The sequence below is a fragment of the Schistocerca serialis genome, chromosome 9 (genome assembly GCF_023864345.2).
Source record: "Schistocerca serialis cubense isolate TAMUIC-IGC-003099 chromosome 9, iqSchSeri2.2, whole genome shotgun sequence".
Taxonomy (NCBI): domain Eukaryota; kingdom Metazoa; phylum Arthropoda; class Insecta; order Orthoptera; family Acrididae; genus Schistocerca; species Schistocerca serialis.
In genome coordinates, this window is record NC_064646.1 from 264,359,802 (window position 1) to 264,382,164 (window position 22,363).

The 22,363-nt window shown below is 44.8% G+C and overlaps 1 protein-coding gene across 1 annotated transcript in view; it reads right to left on the reverse strand.

Annotated features, from left to right (window-relative positions):
* LOC126419531 (uncharacterized) overlaps positions 1–22,363 on the reverse strand; it is a 168,526-nt gene that overhangs the window by 80,667 nt on the left and 65,496 nt on the right. The gene's annotated exons all lie outside the window — the stretch shown is intronic.

The following is a 22,363-nucleotide window of genomic DNA, read 5'->3' on the forward strand; positions in this document are numbered from 1 at the left end:
TTGGATGTACCGTGCACTATTCAGTGTCCCCTCGACGATCACCAGTGGTGTACGGCCAGTGTAGAAGATCGCTCCCCACACCATGATGCCGGGTGTTGGCCCTGTGTGCCTCGGTCGTATGCAGTCCTGATTGTGGCGCTCACCTGCACGGCGCCAAACACGCATACGACCATCATTGGCACCAAGGCAGAAGCGACTCTCATCGCTGAAGACGACACGTCTCCATTCGTCCCTCCATTCACGCCTGTCGCGACACCACTGGAGGCGGGCTGCACGATGTTGAGGCGTGAGCGGAAGACGGCCTAACGGTGTGCGGGACCGCAGCCCAGCTTCATGGAGACGGTTGCGAATGGTCCTCGCCGATACCCCAGGAGCAACAGTGTCCCTAATTTGCTGGGAAGTGACGGTGCGGTCCCCTACGGCACTGCGTAGGATCCCACGGTCTTGGTGTGCATCCGTGCGTCGCTGCGGTCCGGTCCCAGGTCGACGGGCACGTGCACCTTCCGCCGACCACTGGCGACAACATCGATGTACTGTGGAGACCTCACGCCCCACGTGTTGAGCAATTCGGCGGTACGTCCACCCGGCCTCCCGCATGCCCACTATACGCCCTCGCTCAAAGTCCGTCAACTGCACATACGGTTCACGTCCACGCTGTCGCGGCATGCTACCAGTGTTAAAGACTGCGATGGAGCTCCGTATGCCACGGCAAACTGGCTGACACTGACGGCGGCGGTGCACAAATGCTGCGCAGCTAGCGCCATTCGACGGCCAACACCGCGGTTCCTGGTGTGTCCGCTGTGCCGTGCGTGTGATCATTGCTTGTACAGCCCTCTCGCAGTGTCCGGAGCAAGTATGGTGGATCTGACACACCGGTGTCAATGTGTTCTTTTTTCCATTTCCAGGAGTGTATATTTATTGTAGATTATAAAAAACCTTTATATTACAAAGCTTACATTTCCTAAGTAAAATTATCAAACAATTGCCCAACTCTGCCCCTTACTATGACTGCGCTGTCTAATATCAATAACGCGACTTGACTGACATCATCTGCGTACCAAACACTAGAAGACACTACTTTCAAAGATGATCTACGGTGGCGTGGAATCTCATTGGAAGTAAACTAATGTGATCACAGCTTTTATAGCCCTGGTAAGCCGAGGCAATATGCGATATCACCGTATGTACTGCATCCGGTGCGTGGAAGTGGTGGTTCCCGTACTCGTCTGCGACGATGGAGGAATGCAGCCACAAATAAACGCTTTCAAACACTAGGACGGCAGAAGGCCTTAGACCGCTGGGCTAATCCCGCGCGGCGATTATCTCACTTTTTTGTGCCACACCCTACGCTTGAGTCAAGAAAGGGTAAGTCATATGTTTGTAATGTTATTCACTTGTTGCTGGTGCAGTGTTTCGTGTATCCTCTTCAGTTTAGATCATTCCTTGTCTTTCCTTCTGGCTGGTGACGTTTTCACAGTCGTTGGGTTATGAACGAACTTGTCAACAATGTGGGCGTTAGGTATGACCGTGTTGTGAGAGTGTAGTATGAAGAAGAATAACACTGGCTCAGCAAGCCGCACACTGATTTTCATAACATTTTGCAGTAATTCGCCGTCGCTCCCATCCACGGCAGATGTGTGTCACTCTGGGATTAAATTCTGCGAGAATCTTTTCAAGGAACGTGAGAACTCGTCGAGAGTTGGCCGCGCGAAACGAGAGAAAGCAGCCTTGCAGTCTTTTCTGTCCTACCGAGCCACCCACTCCACCTTGTGGCGCATAAGGTTTTCTCTTCGTAATGGCACGGTCCACCAAAAGGAGATTTTTATTTTTTTGTGACCCCACGAGAGCACACAGAAGATTGCAAAAAGAAAGAAGCGAGCAGCAAGCTGGCTGCCGCGTGCCTGCGTACACACACACACACACACACACACACACAGCATTTAAGACTCAAGCTAAGAAAGGGGCGACGGCGAGGGCTCGAACGGAAGAATAAGAGGCGCACAGTCTGTGTGTCAGGTCAAAGGCTTTTCGACAGGCAGGTAGCTTCCTACACGGCCCTCTTAATGAAGCAAAGCCCGCACGGAGGGGGAAGGGGAAAGACATAGTCGAGGTAGGAGTGATGTGACTGGGTGGGGGTTGATTGCGATCTTGTGCTCCTCCCCCTCCCCTCCTCTCCCACCCTCTCCTACACCCTACACCGGTCACAGATGCCGCTCTTGTGCCCCGAAGCCATTCAGGAGACTTAATTACTGTCTGTTTTAATTAACCTCCGGCGAAACCCGATTTTTTTCCTCAGTCCGCTGGTCCCCTAACAGTTTTTTTTTTTTTTTATTCGCGGGAATTTTAATAACGCTGAATGATTCTTTATAGTAGCACGTGCGTACGGGTTGGCGTGTCTTCGGTCTGTCAAAGGCGGCAGTCTGGTTTAGGACACTGGAATTCCTTTTTCTGCTCCGGAATATTAAATTGGGGAGATGGATTCAATGCAGCTGGGAGAGGAGAAGGCAGGTGAAAGTGAACGGAAAATTATGTCCCTGGTCCCTACATGTAATCGGCACTTTCCCCTACGCTTTCATATAGAAGCCTGTAATTTCATAAATTAGTCAGTTCTTCTGCACCCTCACGCGAAAGACCTACCTTTCGACTACCAACAAGACGCGAACTTTTTCAGGCTGCTGTGTGAAATTTTCCATGCAACGGCGTGAATTACCAGTCACTTACCAAGCAATGAATGACGTCATGGCCCCAAAAAGTTGCTCGACGTTACCAGATGTTGTCGTAAGTTTTACCTATCACTTAGAAAAAATAAAGTTATGTCATAAATTTCTGGTATGTTTTAAAGTACAGTGTATAACAAACCTACGTCAAATACAGTTTTCGAAACCATGGTCGGTTTACCAAAAACTGCGATCCTATCCCTTTTTTTCGGAAATGTTCGTTCCAACTGCAGTTATAAAATAGAGAACTCAATTTTAGTAGATTAACACGTTATAATGAAGTATTTACAAAAATTCTATACTTATTCAAATTATCATTCGAAACGTACTGGAACATAATTTGTATCTTCCCTCGTAAACGTTTTCTGCCATAATAATTAGTTATCCTATAGATTTCGGTTTACAACAGTTATACCATATGGTTAGAATATTTTTCCAAATGTAATTAGAATATTTTTCCAAATGTAACTAACGTATGATTTCCTGGAAATTTATTGTTCGCTAAACAGAAAACTGCTATTATGGTCTAAAATACACTTAACTATCTGGTAAGTAATTCAATATTTTGTAAAGCTGAAAAAATACTATCCGCTTTTTAAAACCGCCAAAATTTCTATTTTGCAACTATATAAAATAACTTTCACCATTATTTTATTCGTTTGACTATGGTAAGAATGAAAATTGGTAAGTTAATGTAAATTTGTTAATGATACAAAAACTGAATGTCATTACAATCATAAATCTGAACACCAGAGCTTCTAGAACACACCAGAAGTTCATGTTTGAATTTACAGAACTGAATAAACGTCAAACTATGAGCCAGGCAGTATGCAGTCTTTGATTTAGTGTTCCTGTAGCATATCTTTTATCTTACAAAGCCGCAGGTAAAAGGCCCTCTTCAGTGCTAAAACGCCGAAAGGTGTATTTTCACTGCTGAATCAAGTTAAGATGTGGAATAAAATGTACAGTGTGATATCGTGAAAAAGTGTCTTCACTTTCTCAGGAAAAAGCTCTAGTAATACGACAAGCACTTTATAAAAGATAAACAAAAAGATAAGTACACCTTTTTTTTCATAGGATGTAGGGGTATAAGTGCAGACAATGTACTGAACAAGGTTACATCAGTACTTACTTTATTAGAAGACTGATAATTATAGCTATTAGTAGTAGTATGTTTTCAGGACAGTTAGTACCTTCAAGGGCGTGTGGCAAGAGCAAGCCATTAATGCTTATTTTCTCCTGGGCACCAGGTAGGGCTTTCAAGTTTGGACGCGTGAACGCGAAACGGTAACTCTCTATTGACTTAGTGGTGCAGTTACAACTGCACGGAAAGCATCCGGTAGTAGATTATGTGTTTCCGGGAAGGCTATTAGATGCAGAGAGAAAACCAACACACTGAAGTGGGTACACGTTAAGCTATCAGTGGTCACAATATCGCATTTATACCCCTGACATCCTGTGTATTTACTACCTTAGCTCCTACTGCTTTGCCCGTGTACACTGGTATGGTCTGCACAGATTTTTTCCCCTTGTGTCGAATTTGTATGTTTTTATTCGTATTGCTCATATGTATACCCACATAACATAAAAGAGTTCGTGATCATTTACATATTTGCCATTCTTTGCACATTTAAAATGTCCCAGTGAGTTTAATTTAATTTCACATATCAAGTTAAAAAAAGGACAAACCAGTTAAATGGCTCTAGTTACTGCGCCATCCTGAAACCCACTACTGACTGCTCTCAGACAGATATTCCTGTACATGGTACTCCATTTGAACAATGTATCTATTTTCTGATCATTAATGATTAGTTTGGACAGTAATTACTGCAAAAATGATTTTATAAACATATATTAGGCCTTCTGAAAAATTAATATATTAAAAACCGTTTCTTTTGTATGAATTTCTGGGAAGGCTAATTTATCATGGTGACTGTTAAATGGCTTCCTTTGATTTAGTTCACAAATTACAACACTTTCAACCTTTCACGGTAACTGAGGCCATATAATGTACTTCTGACCAAAATGCGATTCTGCCTTCATAATGAAATTTTTTTTTCATCCTCTACGTCACTCCCTCAGTGTTTATGAGTCGAATTTCCAAAAACACTGAAACAAGTAATATTTCTAGCCATAAATCGAACACAGTTTTCATAGATGTATCTTTAATAATGTTTTAATACGTTTTTAATAACGATTTATTTTCAAAAGAAAACTTTCACCCACTTATGGCTGAATTTCCAAAAGTGTTGACACTGCTTTCACTATTATAAAGCTACAATAAAACCCTTAACCAGTTAGTTGACTTGTAATAATACGGTTAGTACTGTAGAATCAGTTCTGTCTTTGTTCATTTATTAGGGTGCATTGAAATTGTAGATGTTTCTTTACGCTAAACCCCGTCAACAGCCGTTGTCTGCTGGATTCCCTCATCATACAGCAGCACGTCAGCAAAGTTTCGACAGTAAAAATCTATTCTACAATAACCGTAATCTCTTAGAATTCACAACACCGCGATCACTCACACCAACGCAATGTAATTTCTTGAAAAGCCATTTCATCAGTGGTCATGGACGTCACTTGTCTTGTCTCCATCTGTCGAGTATGTTGTCGTGGTTGAATGTCTCATGAAGTATCCTTGTCCTTCCTGCATTCCGCGGCTGCAGTATCATCCAAGATGCGCCAGTACTGCTTTGGGGTCCAATATCCTTAACTCATGACGACCATTATCCTTTGTATCTTCGTAGAGTGCACACTCCCACAATATGTAACAGAGAAAGCAATGCAAGCAATAATGACAATCAATGAAATAGAATACATTAGCTCCCTCGGCCTAGAGACAGCAGTGCAATTATTGAGCACCAGAATCCCCGCCATACTGACGTACAGCATAGAAATTATCGGACCACATCTCACAGTGGAAACCTAACGACTCTAAAAAGAGTAAAGGCGACGTTCATACAGATAGCAATTGGACTGTCCAAAACAACACGATCCAGATTTGTATACATGCTGGCGATATCTACAGACAAACCTGATGCTACCCAACACAGCTCCTCGGAAAGTATGCTAAACGCGTTGAAGGAATAAAGGGAAGACGCACCTCCAGAATTTTTCAGCACAGGCGCCATGGTTGATCCAATATGCACAAAGGAAAACTTCGAAAGGAGACACGTGATCACTGGAATGGCAGGTCGTGGCTTCCACCACATTATTTGCAACGACACATCAAATCATGAACCGAACACAACGTGTGAGAGTAAACTGTATCATAAAACATGCAAACGTCACCATACAGAACTCTGCGCAAAAAAGGACGCGGTCAATAAGTGACTATGCAAACCACAATATGTAAAATGTCTAATTTGTGTATTATTATCAATGTACTCTGAACTTGTATGGCTATTTGGCTGCAGTAAACTTATTGATAATATTCTTCTCGGGTATGCAGCCGGATCATAACGTCATCTCGACACAATATTTCAGCGGCCCAAATGGCCGCCATCTTCAGGTGAGAGCGCTGGTACACGATCTCGCCGGAAATGACTTCTCAGCGCAAGCGGCGGCCCCTATATGGGCCGTAGAAGGCCCACGACGCGTGCGCGAGAAGGTGCCGTAACTGCCCTCTGGCGCAAGTAAACAAACATACAGCGCCGCCAGTGGTGGAAACAGGCGAAATCGAGATATCGCTATCAAAAAAATTAAAAATTATTCCGACTATCGAAACACAGGCCGTTGTTTTCTCATGTATGATAACACCGGGTTCCAAGTCTTACTTAAAAGGTAACCCTTGTATAAGATTATCAGATAAACGATTCTCTATGGATTCTTTTAAAATACAGTCCCAATATCGAGATGCAGGGGCAACCATTTGTGTCTCGTCATACAGCATTCTATGTCCCTTGGTGAGACAGCGCTCCGCCACTGCAGATTTCTCAGGCTGAAGCAACCGTGTGTGCCGCTGGTGCTCAACACATCGGTCCTGAATGGTCCAGATTGTCTGACCAATATAAGCCTTCCCACAGTGGCAAGGGATCTTGTACACACCGGGCTTCCTCAAACCCAAGTCATCCTTAACAGAGCCAAAAAGCGCTCTAATCTTGGCTGGCGGACGAAAAATATTTTTGATATATCTTTTTAGAATTCTTCCTATCTTCGAGGAAATGCTCCCAGCAAAAGGTAGAAAAGACACCGATTTGCAGGTATCTTCTGGTGGTTCAGGCGAAGGTCCAAACTGGAAAGCACGACGGATCTGTTTATCTGTATAGCCATTTTGCTTGAACACAACCTTGAGATAGTCCAATTCTTGTGTCAAGCTTTCTCCGCCTGAAATGGCATAAGCTCTTCTCGCCAACGTCCGCAGAACCCCCGTGCGCTGGAACGATGGATGGCTACTAGAAGCATGCAGGTGTGCGTAGGCTTTCGATAAACACTGTGTCTCAGTGTCCCATCATCCTTTCTGTGTACCAGAACATCCAAAAACGGAAGCTTTCCATCACTTTCCACCTCCGTGGTAAAATTGATGCTAGGATGCAGGGAATTAAAATGATCTAGGAGGCTGTCAAGAGCTTCTCTCCCATGAGGCCACACCATAAACGTATCGTCGACGTGTCTCCAGAAACAGGTTGGATTTAAAGACGCCGTCTTCAGCGCCATGTCCTCAAAATCCTTCATAAAAAGAATGGCGACTATTGGGGACATTGGGATCCCCATAGCCACTCCGTCAGTCAGTTCAAAATATTTGTCATTGAATAAAAAGAACGTAGACGTCAGCACATGGCGACAAAGCTTGGTTGTTTCCTCATCCAGTTTCTCACCAATTAACTGCAAGGATTCTTCCAGAGGAACCCGGGTAAAAAGCGACACGACACCAAAACTCACAAGCAAATCCCAGGGACTAAGAGACAAGGACTTCAACCTCTGAATAAACACCATGGAATTGGTAATGTGATGTTCACATTTACCGACGTGAGGGTCAAGAACAGATGCTAAATACTTGGCTATATTGTAGGTAGGACCACCCAAATTACTCACGATCGAACGAAGTGGGACTCCTTGCTTGTGAATCTAACCTTATTGTTATATCTGGATAGCCAATGCCATTCTTGCCACATTCTGTACTCCCCGCGTGACCTCAGACGTAGGAATGTCGATCTGAGCGTGATGTCTGCACCGGGAGACAGCAGTAATTCCGAGTCGCACCTGATTCGTAGCTAGCTTTGAGAAGGATCCGGCTCCCTTCCGCCGTACTGTCCTCGGCTTGCTTCGGCTTTTCTGGGCTAGGCGCTACTAGGCGGACAACTGTGAAATTCAATCAGAGCCACCGCGCGCTCCGCAGCCGATGCGGTCGGCACACTTCTCCAGACGTGGCCAGTATGCTGCGTCCGAAGTCGGCGGATAGTACCACCAGGGCAGTATCCGCTGGAGAGCGTACTGTCCACTGCCGCAAGTGCGACTACGCTGGAAACGTGGCGCCGGGCGTGCTCAAATCCGCCACTCTCCTCCCTTCTAAGCCGTGATAAAAGTACAGAGCCGTCTCTGCTTACTTCGGGATTGTGGCATAAGTGTGTCTGTTCCGCCGGCCGTTGTGGCCGAGCGGTTCTAGGCGCTTCAGTCTGGAACCGCGCGACCGCTACGTTCGCAGGTTCGAATCCTGCCTCGGGCATGGATGTGTGTGATGTCCTTAGGTTAGTTAGGTTTAAGTAGTCCCAAGTTCTAGGGGACTGATGACCTCAGGAGTTAAGTCCAATAGTGCTCAGAGCCATTTTTTTGTGTCTGTTCCAGCCCAAATACTTTCCTTGTAAATATGTGGAAACATTAATTTGCCCTAGTACCATTAATATTCTTGCCCATGAAACCACAGACTTTTTAAGACCTTCTAACAAGCATGCATAACTGGGTATATTTCTATGAAGAGCTTCTGCTCTATGCATCTGCTTAAAAAATATTTTACCCCTCATATGTACAACTTACGGAATATGTATAACAATGCCAACAAAAGAGCCGGCCGCTGTGGCCGAGCGGTTCTAGGCGCTTCAGTCCGGAACCGCGCTACTGCTACGGTCGCAGGTTCGAATCCTGCCTGGGGTATGAATGTGTGTGATGTCCTTAGGTTAGTTAGGTTTAAGTAGTTCTAAGTCTCGAGGACTGACGCCCTCAGATGCTAAGTGCCTAGTGCTTAGAGCCACTTGAACTTGCTTTTCCGCCAAAAACTATGATCCTGCCTCCGAAGCTGTCATCACTTAAGAGAAAACTGCTGCCGTCATTCATGGTTAGGAACTCTGTTTGAAGATCAACTTCTTGACGTGTTTCTGGCTCTTTCTGATTGCCGTGTGATTTGACCCAGTGCATGTATAATACCCTCTTCACTGCTTGGTGTTCTGACATTTCGGTAACAAAATCATACCGTCGATCGTGCAAGTCACCTAACTCTTCGATATATATTTCAGAAATCTAAGTCTCGTGGTCTCTTCTTCGCCTGATTCAACGTCTTTTTTTACTTATAAGCGAGCGTCATCCGGTGCCCCACACTGATGCTCTTTTGAACTAAGCGCGATACAATCTTTGGTCTTAAGCATTCCTTGGCAGTACGTTGTTCTATGTTTCGAACAACGCCATATCACAGTCCCATCTGCTTTGGTTCTCTTTATGATGTACGAGTAAGTATCATAGTGGGCACATGGTTTACCGTGAGTGGTTGTTGACAGTTCCATATCGAAGGTATACGCACACAGAGAGACAAGGCGAACGAGCTGATCACTCCGAAAGTTAGACTCACACTGACCAGTGACTAACCAAGTGCTCAGTCACTTGAGTGGACGAGGACTTCCCGAGTGCAGGTAGGCCGTGCCGTACAGGGATCGTTTCCGGCGGATGACAACTCCCGGAGGCGCATGTAGGCTCTGCCCTTGAGCAGGTAGCTTCCAGTAAAACTGGGCGCGAATTTCACAAATTTCTGGCTGAGGGCGATTTTCACTGGGCGCGATTTTCACGTATCCAGGAATGCAGCTCTGGATGCGAGAAATCTATTATTACTGTTTATTTACATTGCCTTTGATGCTCCATACTTAACAATCATATACAACCTTTCGCTCGGCGAAAGATCTGTACCCAAAGACTGGAAAGCTGCATAGGTCACACCAACATTCAAGAAAGGTCCATACTGTTAACGACGATATGCAGCAGGATTTGAGAAATATATTGTGTTCAAACATTATGAATTACATCGAAGAAGACGATTGACATACAGTCAACATGGGTTTAGAAAGCATCGTTCTTGTGAAACACAACTAACTCTTTATTCACATGAAGTGTTGAGTGCTATTGACAAGGGATTTCAGATCGATTCCGTATTTCTGGATTTATGGAAGGCTTTTGACACTGTCCCACACAAGCGGCTCGTAGTGAAATTGCGTGCTTATGGAATATCGTCTCTGTTTTGAGACTGGATTTGTGATTTCCTGTCAGAGATGTCACAGTTTGCAGTAATCGACGGAAAGTAGTCGGGTAAAACAGATTTGATTTCTGGCGTTCCCCAAGGTAGTGTCATAGACCCTTTTCTGTTTCTTATATATATGTATAAACGATTTGGGAGACAATCTGAGCAGCCGTCTTAGGTTGTTTGCAGATGACGCTGTCGTTTATCGACTAATAAAATCATCAGAAGATTTAAAAAAATGCTAAACGATTTAGAAAAGATATGTGAATGGCGCGAAAACTGGCAGTCCGACCCTAAATAACAAAATTTGTGAGGTCATCCACATGAGTGCTAAAAGGAATTCGTTAAACTTTGGATACACGATAAATCAGTCTCATCTAAAAGACGTAAATTCAACTAAATACCTAGGTATTACAATTACGAACAAGTTAAATTGGAAGGAACACATAGAAAATGTTGTGGGGAAGGCTAACCAAAGGCTACGTTTTATTGGCAGGACACTTAGAAAATGTAACAGATCTACTAACGAGACAGCCTACACTACGCTTGTCCGTCCTCTTTTAGAATACTGCTGCGCAGTGTGAGATCCTTACCAGATAGGACTGACAGAGTACATCGAAAAAGTTCAAAGAACGGGAGCACGTTTTGTATTATCGCGAAATATGGGAGAGAGTTTCACAGAAATGGTACAAAATTTGGGCTGGACATCATTAAAAGAAAGACGTTTTCCGTTGCGACGGAATCTTCTCACGAAATTCCAATCACCAACTTTCTCCTACGAATGCAAAAATATTTTGTTGACACCGACCTACATAGGGAAAAACAATCACCATGATAGAAGAAGGGAAATCAGAGCTCGTACGGAAAGATATAGGTGTTCGTTCTTTCCGCGCGCTGTACGAGAGGGGAATAATAGAGAATTGCCGGCCGGAGTGGCCGTGCGGATCTAGGCGCTACAGTCTGGCGCCGAGCGACCGCTACGGTCGCAGGTTCGAATCCTACCTCGGGCATGGATGCGTGTGATGTCCTTAGCTTAGTTAGGTTTAATTAGTTCTAAATTCTAGGCGACTGATGACCTCAGAAGTTAAGTCGCATAGTGAATAAAAAAAATTTTTAAAATAAAAATAGAGAATTGTGAAGGTGATTCGATGAACCCTCTGCCAGGCACTTAAATGTGATTTGCAGAGTGTCGATGTAGATGTAATGTTGATCCCTGAAGAGTGCGGCAAATACAAAGACATGACATCTCCCGGAGTGTTGACCTCCCACCTCGCCGTATCTGCGGTAGCGAAGACCGTGCTCCGCCACTGCTGATGCAGCTGCTGCTGCTGCCAGGAGAATTCTCGGCCGGTAGCTGGACGGTCAGGCCTCGGCTATCATCAGCGACAATACAGCAGACTGCGACTCGCGCCAGTAGCACAGGACGAAGGAGGCCTCGGTTTGAACCTGTCTCAGCAGCTGCGAAGATGGCTGGGCCCAAGTATCATTGACCCGTGAAGGTGGCAGAGGGCTGAGCTGCTCAGTTGGTCCCCAAGCGGTGGAAAGTTCGGGACCCGGCGAGAGTGGCGAAGGCCACATCATCCGTGCAGCGTTGTCTGGGACAGACCGGACGTCACCGTTCAGGCCAGCTGTTCGACGAAGACAGGCTGGTCTTGAGGGGTTTAAATAGAGCTATCCGGGACTGACTTTAAGGAAGTCGTCGAGCCGCGCGGGATTAGCCGAGCTGTCTGAGGCGCTGCAGTCACGGACTGTGCGGCTGGTCCCGGCGGAGGTTCGAGTCCTCCCTCGGGCATGGGTGTGTGTGTTTGTCCTTAGGATATTTTAGGTTAAGTAGTGTGTAAGCTTAGGGACTGATGACCTTAGCATAGGATTTCACACACATGTGAACATTATGAAGTCGTCGCGTTTCTGTACCAAGTAGAGACGCCTGCAATAGAGGCCAGTGTCCTGGGCACTGGCTGTCGTCATGCAGAAGGAGGCTGGCATGGATGCTGGCACATGGCGGAGGAATGTCACTGGCAACAGTTGCTGGAGATGGCTGCTAGTGTCCTAGTTATGACACTGGGCCGTGGCTGTGGCCCGTGGTCTTAGTACACTGAAGCGCCAAAGAAACTGGTATAGGCAAGAGTAATCAAATAGACGTATGCAAACAGGCTGAATGCGGCTCTGCGGTGAGCAACGCCTGTATAAGACAATGTCTGGCGGGTTTGTTAGATCAGTTATTGCTGCTACAATGTCAGGTTATGAAGATTTAAGTGGGTTTGAACGTGTTGTTATAATCGGCGCAAGAACGGTGGGATACAGCATCTCTGACTTAGCGATGAAGTACGACCATTTCATGAGTGTACCGTGACTATCAGGACTGCGCTAAAACATCAGATCTCCAACACCGTAACGGCCGGAAAAAGTTCCTGCAAGAGGGGACCAACGACGACTGAAATGAATCGTTCAACGTACAACCCTTCCTCAAATTGCTGCAATTCCAATGCTGGGCCATCAACAAGTGTCAGCGTACGAACCATTCAACGAAACACCATCGATCCGGGCTTTCGGAGCCGAAAGCCCACTCGTGTACTCTTGATGACTGCACGACACGAAGCTTTACGCCTCGCCAGGGCCCATCAACACCGACATTGGACTGTTGATGACTGGAAACATGCTGGCTGGTCGAGCGAGTCTCGGCTCAAATTGTATCTAGTGGATGGACGTGTACGGGTATGGTGACAACTTCATGAATCCATGGACCCTGCAAGTCAGCAGGGGACTGTTGAAGCTGGTGGAGGTTCTATAATGGTGTGGGGCATGTGCGGTTGGAGTGATATGGGACCTGTGATGCTTCTAGATACGCCTGTGACAGGTGACATGTACGTAAGCGTGCTGTCTGATCACCTGCATCCATTCATGTCCATTGTGCATTCCGACAGACTTGTGCAATTCCAGTGGGACAATGCGTCACCTCAAACCTCCAGAATTGCTACAGAGCGGCTCCAGGAACACTTTTCTGAGTTTAAAAACTTCCTATGGCCACCAAATTTCCCAGATATTAACATTATTGAGCATATCTGGGATGCCTTGCAACGTGCTGTTCAGAAGAGATCTCCAGCCCCTAGTACTCTCAAGGATTTATGGACAGCCCTGCAGGATTTATGGCGTCAGTTCCCTCCAGCACTACTACAGACATTAGTCGAGTCCGTGCCAGGTCGTTTTGCGGCACTTCTGCGCCGCTCTACACGATATTAAGCAAGTGTACCAGTTCCTTTGGCTCTTCAGTACATAAGAATGAGCTTGTGGAAGTTTAGCCCTGTGGGATTTATATCAAGAATCTCACTCGTCAATGTATGCGTCTTATGCCTTAGATAATAACTGGTCCAACAGACCAACTCGAAGTGAATGAGAGCTATCTTCCATGAGGCGGATAAACAGTTCTAGAAAGTCGTATATGTTGCAGCAGTGTCTTTATATTGCTTTCTTTGCGTATTAATTGCTTCTACTAAAGCCTTCACCTAAGTTTCATATCGGTAGCTTAATTTTTTCGAGATAGGAACTAAAACATTATGTTTACGGACGCATAGTTTCCTGGTAGCCAGTTTACAAGTGGGACATCACATGCAACTACTCACTAGCAGAATTAAATACAATTTGAATCATTAAAAACTAGTGGAAGTAAGTAGTAATAACTTATTACCCTTACAGCTACTTCATGCCGCTCGATCATCACTTTCACGTCAACTATGTGGTGACTTCTTTGTAACAAGTGAGAAATTAGTTGATCTCTGAGCTTTCATCCTAAATCCTTTCATGTTTTGTGTGCTCTAGGCACATACGTATGTCCTCCATGTAAGAGACACAAGTTTCCACGGCTTACATTACTCTCTTGTAAAATGGTGTTCAGAACTGATAAAGGACGGACGCATTTCTCTTAGATCTTTCTGGCTGTCTCTCTCTCTCTTTATTTTATTTTATTACAAAATTACCGTTATGATCCGCAATATTTTTAAGAGAATTTTACTTCTGCCTTTCACATACAACTGCTCATTTTTCAATGGGAAGTGACCCGTAGGAGACTACAGTAACACCGGTAGTTGCATTGTATGTCAAGCTTTCAGATGAATATGAAACTAAAGCAAACAGATATCAATTTTATGATAATGTAGAGCATAAAGCTAATTTTAATTCTATCTCGTGCAGGCAGCACCATTTCCCCTGCTCCACCGAATGCCAAAGAGCACAATTAGTTTGCAGCAATCTCTGAAAGCCTCTTTCTTCTAATTACTATGAACATTCACTTTACATTTTCCGTGACGGGAAAAAATTTAAATCGACAGTTAAATCAACTTTCAATTTTTTCATCGGTGAGTTTAGTTTTATCTCCGGCGGTCATCCACCATGTGGTTTCCCCCACAGAAAAACATAAATACTACTTTTTCGTATGAAGCTGGAACATGAAAAAATCTAATTATTTTTAATGAAATTAGCGCAATGGCAGCAGACACGTTTAATTTATAGAATAAATTGTTGCGACCTGTTTCTGCAGCACGCTCACCGTAAGGTGCATCATCTAGGGCACAGTACCACATTAAATACTGCCGTGACAAGGATCTCTGTTCTGACCACGAATATGATATGTGACTACGTAATTTCTTTCATGGCTGATACATGTACAACATGCTGTTCACTATGGCGAAACACTGTTTGTCGTAATGGGGTTTACTTTTTCACTGAATGCTAAAGAACGAATGACACTTGTTAAGGAACAACTGCCATTCGCTAACGAACAACCGATAATTGCTATGGAACACCGGACCAATGATAGTAAAAAGAAATCCAGAGGGCGGGACGTGTTAACTGCAGCGAAGCCTGTCCACAAACGCTATGTATGCGTTTGACGTTTCATGCAGCACGGTGTTTGACAAAGGTTGTTGTGGAACCAATTAGTGCGTTATTCCGTATAGTATGGCAACACGTCTGCAAGACATCATTTGAGTGTTTACGATAGTCGACGAAGTGTTTGACGGCTCGAAGACGGACGAAGTGTCACTATTGTGGTCATAGTAATGGGCGTGTCCGAAAGTACCATTTCACGATTTAAAAATGCCGCTGAAGGTGAAAATGCTAAGCGAAAGCATGCCGGCGGTGCAGACGGACCACCATAGTGCTATAGGATCGAGACGTAGCCCCACTGGCGAAGAGGAACAGACATCTCGCTCCCAGCCAGATCGCTGCAGACTTGGCAACCGATACCGGTATACATGTGTCTGCCAGAACCGTGCTGCGGGGGGTAAATCAGGCTGGTTTGTATGCTCGTAACACCTTAAATACATCCCACTTCAACCACGCCATCATCGAGAGAGAGCTCGTTGGTGTACGGAGCTTACTGGTTGGGATCAGCGACAATGGTCCAGAGTGATTTACTCCGACGTATGCCGCTTCACTACAGCAAATGATTATGGCCATCTAGTACGGAGAGAGAAGTCGAGTATTCATTTCATTTCCGTTCAAAAATGGTTCAAATGGCTCTGAGCACTATGGGACTCAATTTCTGAGGTCATTAGTCCCCTAGAACTTAGAACTAGTTAAACCTAACTAACCTAAGGACATTACAAACATCCATGCCCGAGGCAGGATTCGAACCTGCGACCGTAGCGGTCTTGCGGTTCCAGACTGCAGCGCCTTTAACCGCACGGCCACTTCGGCCGGCTTCATTTCCGTGTCCGATCAGCATTTCCAGAAGGTAGCAACTCCGATGGCCTTGTTGTTTCCCTCGATCAGGTCCTGTGTTGTGCAGGGTTGTTCAAGTTGAGGACAAATTAGCAGGTGGGCCGGGCCTTGTGTTGTCCCACACTCGCAGGATGTATCTCCATCAGCTGGATGAATGCCTCATTTTTGCATGTTGGTCCTTCAAAGAGGAACGCCCACCCTAAGACGATTGAGCGATTTCCAAATAGGGTAGGGCAAGTCACTTCCTGGAGCTAGCTCTTCCTTTACAGGGATATCAGGTGGTAGCTTGCTCTTCCACCTGGTGATGCGGTTAGACTCTGGTGCTCCCTCTAGGGGCTGAGTCCTGGCAATGAAGCTCTATCTCGACCTCAGTCGACGGACTACAGCCTGATGATCACGCAGTGGATGTCGGGGATCATAAGTTTGCTTAGCCCTCTCTATATCAGAGCACCAACAGCCCTTCTAATAGTGGGGGGGGGGGTGCTATTCCAACAATTGGGTAGATTTTATCGACTGGAGTTGGCTTCGTACATCCCCACAAGATTTGGATGGTCTCATTGAATGCAATATCAACCTGTGTGGTGTGAGTGGATGCACTCCACACAGGTGAACAATACTCTGCAGCGGACACACACAAAGCAAGAGCTGAAATTCTCAGTATGGGAGGACTTGCTCCCCAGGCAGTGGATATGAGCTTCCTCAAGATGTTATTCCGTGAACTAACTTCGGGCCTGGTGTCATGGCAGTGTTTCTTGAAGGACAGAGTTCAGTCAAAGGTAACACCCAGATACACTGGTGTTGAACAATGCTCCAGTCGTTTGCCTTACCATGTAACGTCCAGTTCCCGCCGTTATTCTTCAAGTGAAATGCGCACACCTGGGTCTTGTTGGGATTTGACTTTAGATGATTGGCTTTGTAGTAGGAGCCAAGCGTATCTAGCGCAGAAGTCAACTTTTCCTCTTCTTCTTCAAACGCCTGTCCTTGAGTATCGTCAGCATAGATGAAAAGCCTGGAATTTTCGTTATGGGCTGGTCATTAGTATAAACACTGAAGAGTACAGGGGCGAGCACACTGCCTTGAGGCAAGCCATTCTTTTGTAACCGCCATCTGCTCTTTTACCATGGAGAGAGACTTGAAATCTTCTGTTTTGCAGGTGAATACCAATACGGGATGTTAGTTGGTAATCCTTGGTGAGTTGGTAAATTTTCCTCAGCAACTTCCTGTGGTTGATAGTGTCGTATGCAGCTGTAGGTCGACAAAGGCAACTCCTGTTATCTTACCCTGTTCGAAACCATCTTCGATGTGTCGAGCGAAGTTCAGTATCTGACTGCATCACGACTTTCCAGGTCGAAAGCCAGCTTGTTGAGGGATGATCTTTTCTTCGAGGAAGCCTCTAATTCGGTTAAGGATAAGAAGCTCGAAGACCTTGAAACAGTGGCGTAACAGTGATACTGGGCGAAAGTTTTTTAGGGTCGTTTGGCTCCTTACCAGGCTTTAGTAGTGCAACCAAACGAGCTTTCCTCCAGAACTTCGGAATATTTAACCTCATTCATTAAACATTCTAAGCAGCCATTGCAGAGTGGTACGGCCGAACTTCTTGATCTGTTCCATTTTGATGTCATAGATGCCAGCAGCTTTGCTCAATTTCAAGGTGTGGATGGCAGAGTGTAGTTCATCCAAGGTGAATGGTTCTCGGATCCTGGGGTCCGTTCCAGTTGCTCCCGTGACCTTCAGTCGTCCCGTTTATTAGTAACTGTGTTGCAATCTGGTCTGCTGTTATTGCGGTGACGTTTCTAGATTTCGTTCGGTCACCTCTCAGGTTTTTCAGTAGATTCCGAGCCCACCTACTATTTAATTTCATGTCAAGAGAGAGGAAGTGTTATAGGCCCTCTTTTGTTCCTGATCTACATTAACGACATAGGAGACAATCTGAGTAGCCGTCTTAGATTGTTTGCAGATGATGTTGTCATTTACCGTCTTGTAAAGTCATCGGATGATCAAAACGACTTGCAAAATGATTGAGATAAGATATCTGTATGGCGCAAAAAGTGGCAATTGACCCTGAATAAGAAAAAGTGTGAAGTTATTCACCTCAGTACTAAAGCAAATCAGCTAAATTTCGATTACGCGATAAGTCACATAAATCTGAAGGCTGTAAATCCAACCAAATACTTAGGGATTGCAATTACAAATAACCTACATTGGAACGATCACATAGATAACATTGTGGGTAGAGCAAACCAAAGACAGCGATTCGTCGGTAGGACACTTCGAAGGTGCAACAGGTCTACTAAAGAGACTGCTCACACCACGCTTGTCCGCCCTATTCAGGAGTATTGCTGTGCGGTGTGGGATGCGCATCAGGTGGGACTGATGGATGACATCGAAAAAGTACAAAGAAGGGCAGCTCGTTTTGTATTATCGCGAAATAAGGGAGATAGTGTCACAGACATGATACGTGAATTGGAGTGGCAATCATTAAAACAAAGCCGTTTTTCGTTGCGACGGGATCTTCTCATGAAATTTCAATCACCGGTTTTCTCCTCCGATTGCGAAAACATTCTGTTGGCACCCACCTACATAGGGAGAAACGATCATCACGATAAAATAAGAGAAATCAGGGCTCGTACAGAAAAATTTAAGTGCTCGTATTTTCCCACGTGCCGTTCGAGAGTGGAACGGTAGAGAGACAGCTTGAAGGTGGTTCATTGAACCGTCTGCCAGGCACTTATTTGTGAATAGCAGAGTAAGCACGTACATGGAGACGTAGATGCTCCACACCACAGAATTATCGTGAACGTCATCGGTGTTACATCGGCGATATGGTGCCGAACACCGTTTTGCACAAGGTAACGTTACAGCACGGCGGTATTGCAGAGAGATTATTCTGGATCACGTTCATCTATTTAGGGGTGCAGTAGGTCCAGAATTTCTGTTTGGGGATGACAATGCCCGCCACGCAAGACAGCTGAGATGTCAGACACACTGTAAAGTGGAGCTATTGAACATATACACGGCTATTACAAATGATTGAAACGATTTCATAAATTCACTGTAGCTCCATTCATTGACATATGGTCACGACACACTACAGATACGTAGAAAAACTCATAAAGTTTTGTTCGGCTGAAGCCGCACTTCAGGTTTCTGCCGCCAGACCGCTCGAGAGCGCAGTGAAACAAAATGGCGACAGGAGCCGAGAAAGCGTATGTCGTGCTTGAAATGCACTCACATCAGTCAGTCATAACAGTGCAACGACACTTCAGGACGAAGTTCAACAAAGATCCACCAACTGCTAACTCCATTCGGCGATGGTATGCGCAGTTTAAAGCATCTGGATGCCTCTGTAAGGGGAAATCAACGGGTCGGCCTGCAGTGAGCGAAGAAACGGTTGAACGCGTGCGGGCAAGTTTCACGCGTAGCCCGCGGAAGTCGACGAATAAAGCAAGCAGGGAGCTAAACGTACCACAGCCGACGGTCTGGAAAATCTTACGGAAAAGGCTAAAGCAGAAGCCTTACTGTTTACAATTGCTACAAGCTCAGACACCCGATGACAAAGTCAAACGCTTTGGATTTTCGGCGCGGTTGCAACAGCTCATGGAAGAGGATGCGTTCAGTGCGAAACTTGTTTTCAGTGATGAAGCAACATTTTTTCTTAATGGTGAAGTGAACAGACACAATGTGCGAATCTGGGCGGTAGAGAATCCTCACGTATTCGTGCAGCAAATTCGCAATTCACCAAAAGTTAACGTGTTTTGTGCAATCTCACGGTTTAAAGTTTACGGCCCCTTTTTCTTCTGCGAAAAAAACGTTACAGGACATGTGTATCTGGACGTGCTGGAAAATTGGCTCATGCCACAACTGGAGACCGACAGCGCCGACTTCATCTTTCAACAGGATGGTGCTCCACCGCACTTCCATCATGATGTTCGGCATTTCTTAAACAGGAGATTGGAAAACCGATGGATCGGTCGTGGTGGAGATCATGATCAGCAATTCATGTCATGGCTTCCACGCTCTCCCGACTTAATCCCATGCGATTTCTTTCTGTGGGGTTATGTGAAAGATTCAGTGTTTAAACCTCCTCTACCAAGAAACGTGCCAGAACTGCGAGCTCGCATCAACGATGCTTTCGAACTCATTGATGGGGACATGCTGCGCCGAGTGTGGGAGGAACTTGATTATCAGCTTGATGTCTGCCGAATCGCTAAAGGGGCACATATCGAACATTTGTGAATGCCTAAAAAAACTTTTTGAGTTTTTGTATGTGTGTGCAAAGCATTGTGAAAATATCTCAAATAATAAAGTTATTGTAGAGCTGTGAAATCGCTTCAATCATTTGTAATTACCCTGTATAGTGGTGTGCGTACTCCCCGAACCTAAACCCTACTCAGCATACCTAGCATGCTCTTGGCAGACGTGTTTCTCAACGAAAACCTCCTCCCCGAACCGTGAAAGAACTGAAAAGCGCATTGAATGAGGAATGGGACAATATCACACAGACTCTCGAACAGTGTGGTAGCCAGCATGAATAACAGGTGAAAAATGTGCTTTAGTGCCCGAGAACGACGTATTCCTCACTGAGAGTCCGATATCGAACTTCATGTTGTGGGTCTAACCTGTGCCAAACATTAACGGTTACTCACGTCTGTTATCCTGCTTTCCCATGTAGTGGAGTCTGTAACATTTTTCGTTATAAGTATACCACTCCACCTCTGTAACACATGGACTGTGTTTATTGTCGTCCATCATTGCCTTTTACCATTCCTGTCCAACAACGGCTATTCCTTAGCAATTGTCAAGCAGTATATGCAAGCACACGAGTTCCTTTCAATTTTTGTCTGTTCCTTCTTTTACATTATCCTGGAAAGGCTGAAAAAGTTTCTGCTATCGCAGGATTAATCGAATGTTACTACTTGTCATTCCTCATTACCTCCTTTGTTATATACTTATCAAACCTACGCTAGGCAACAAGTTAGGACTTGAACATAGCTTCTCTAATTGTGTAATAAACGGGCTAAATGTTTTCGCAAGGAGAATACTAATAACTGATTATCCAATGTAACCAACAAAATTATTCTCTGAAGAGTCTTGCTTAAGTATTTGCTTCTGAAAAAGGGCATCGGTATAAAACAAAAATTCAAATGGCTCTGAGCAGTATGGGACTTAACATCTGAGGTCATCAGTCCCCTAGACTTAGAACTACTTAAACCTAACTAACGTAAGGACATCACACATATCCATGCCCGAGGCAGGATTCGAACCAGCGACCGTAGTGGTCGCGCGGTTCCAGACTGTGTCGCTGATAAAACAGAACAATTGTGGGAGATGTTGTAAGAGACACAGCTGTCTACGTCCAGACGAATATTTGTCTGTGTCGGCAGCAATAAAAGCTGTAGTTCAACCGGTCGATCTCTGCCACAAAATTTCTTCCAAGCATATTTCATCCATGTTTTTGATTTTAAAACACCGACCATGCCATGTGTGATTTCATTGTAATAGCTGCAGTAACGTTTGCTCATGTATTGTGTGCTGTAAAGGTGGCAAAGCCGCATAAGGGTTGCGTTTTTTTTTTTTTTTTAATTTTAGACACAGACGTCATATCTGAGATTTCTGGACGACACCTACTATGACGGTTCACCCATGACGACTGTAAGTGCGTAATTTTAATCCTCGAGCACATCATAAAAATAAGTGCATTTACAAAACTATATTGCTTAAGCAGCCAAGCGAAACTGCAAACGGATAATGCATTTGTGCTAATGCTGGTGAAAATGTGTTGCAGAATTCTGTTCATTGTAACGAGCACACAGTAACCACAGGGCTGCGAAAGATGAAATTATCTGGCAGACTTATTCATGTATTCGTAATCGATTGACGTAATGCTATATTTTGCGACAAGCAGGCTTTTGTTGAACTGATATCGGAAATTTGAATTAGGGAAGAAGGAAAGTACGGAGTTTTCAATGTATCTGTTTTTTTTCTTCAGAATATATGAAAGAATTCGTTGCAACGATTATAATCTTGTGATTCGTAGTGTGAAGTTTGTTGAAGTAATAGAATACTGCCGTGATTGCTGGTTTTGAAGTTTAATAGAGTGAGCGGAATTATTTCAATCCAAAATAACTGCGAACAGTGCCAAATAATTCCTTCTGAGGGGACGAAGTTTAATTTTACACAGTCAGACGCGGATTATTAGTCAGCATCGTCATTTCAGTTACCCACTGCGCATTCAGCGCGGATGATCTCACCTGGACCGGACGTAAGAATCTGTGCGTGTCCAGTATCAGGAATGTGTGAAGACAGAAAGTACAAGACAATTCAATAGGTCGCCTGCGAATAGTTAGAGCGCCACACTAGTATGGTAATGGGACACCACTGCTAAGCACGCCATCACATACAGCTTCCTCTACACAGATGTGCAGAACATATCATGCAGTCTACATTAAAATGTTTAGTTTGATGTAGCTTCATAATGCCCAAGGAGGAG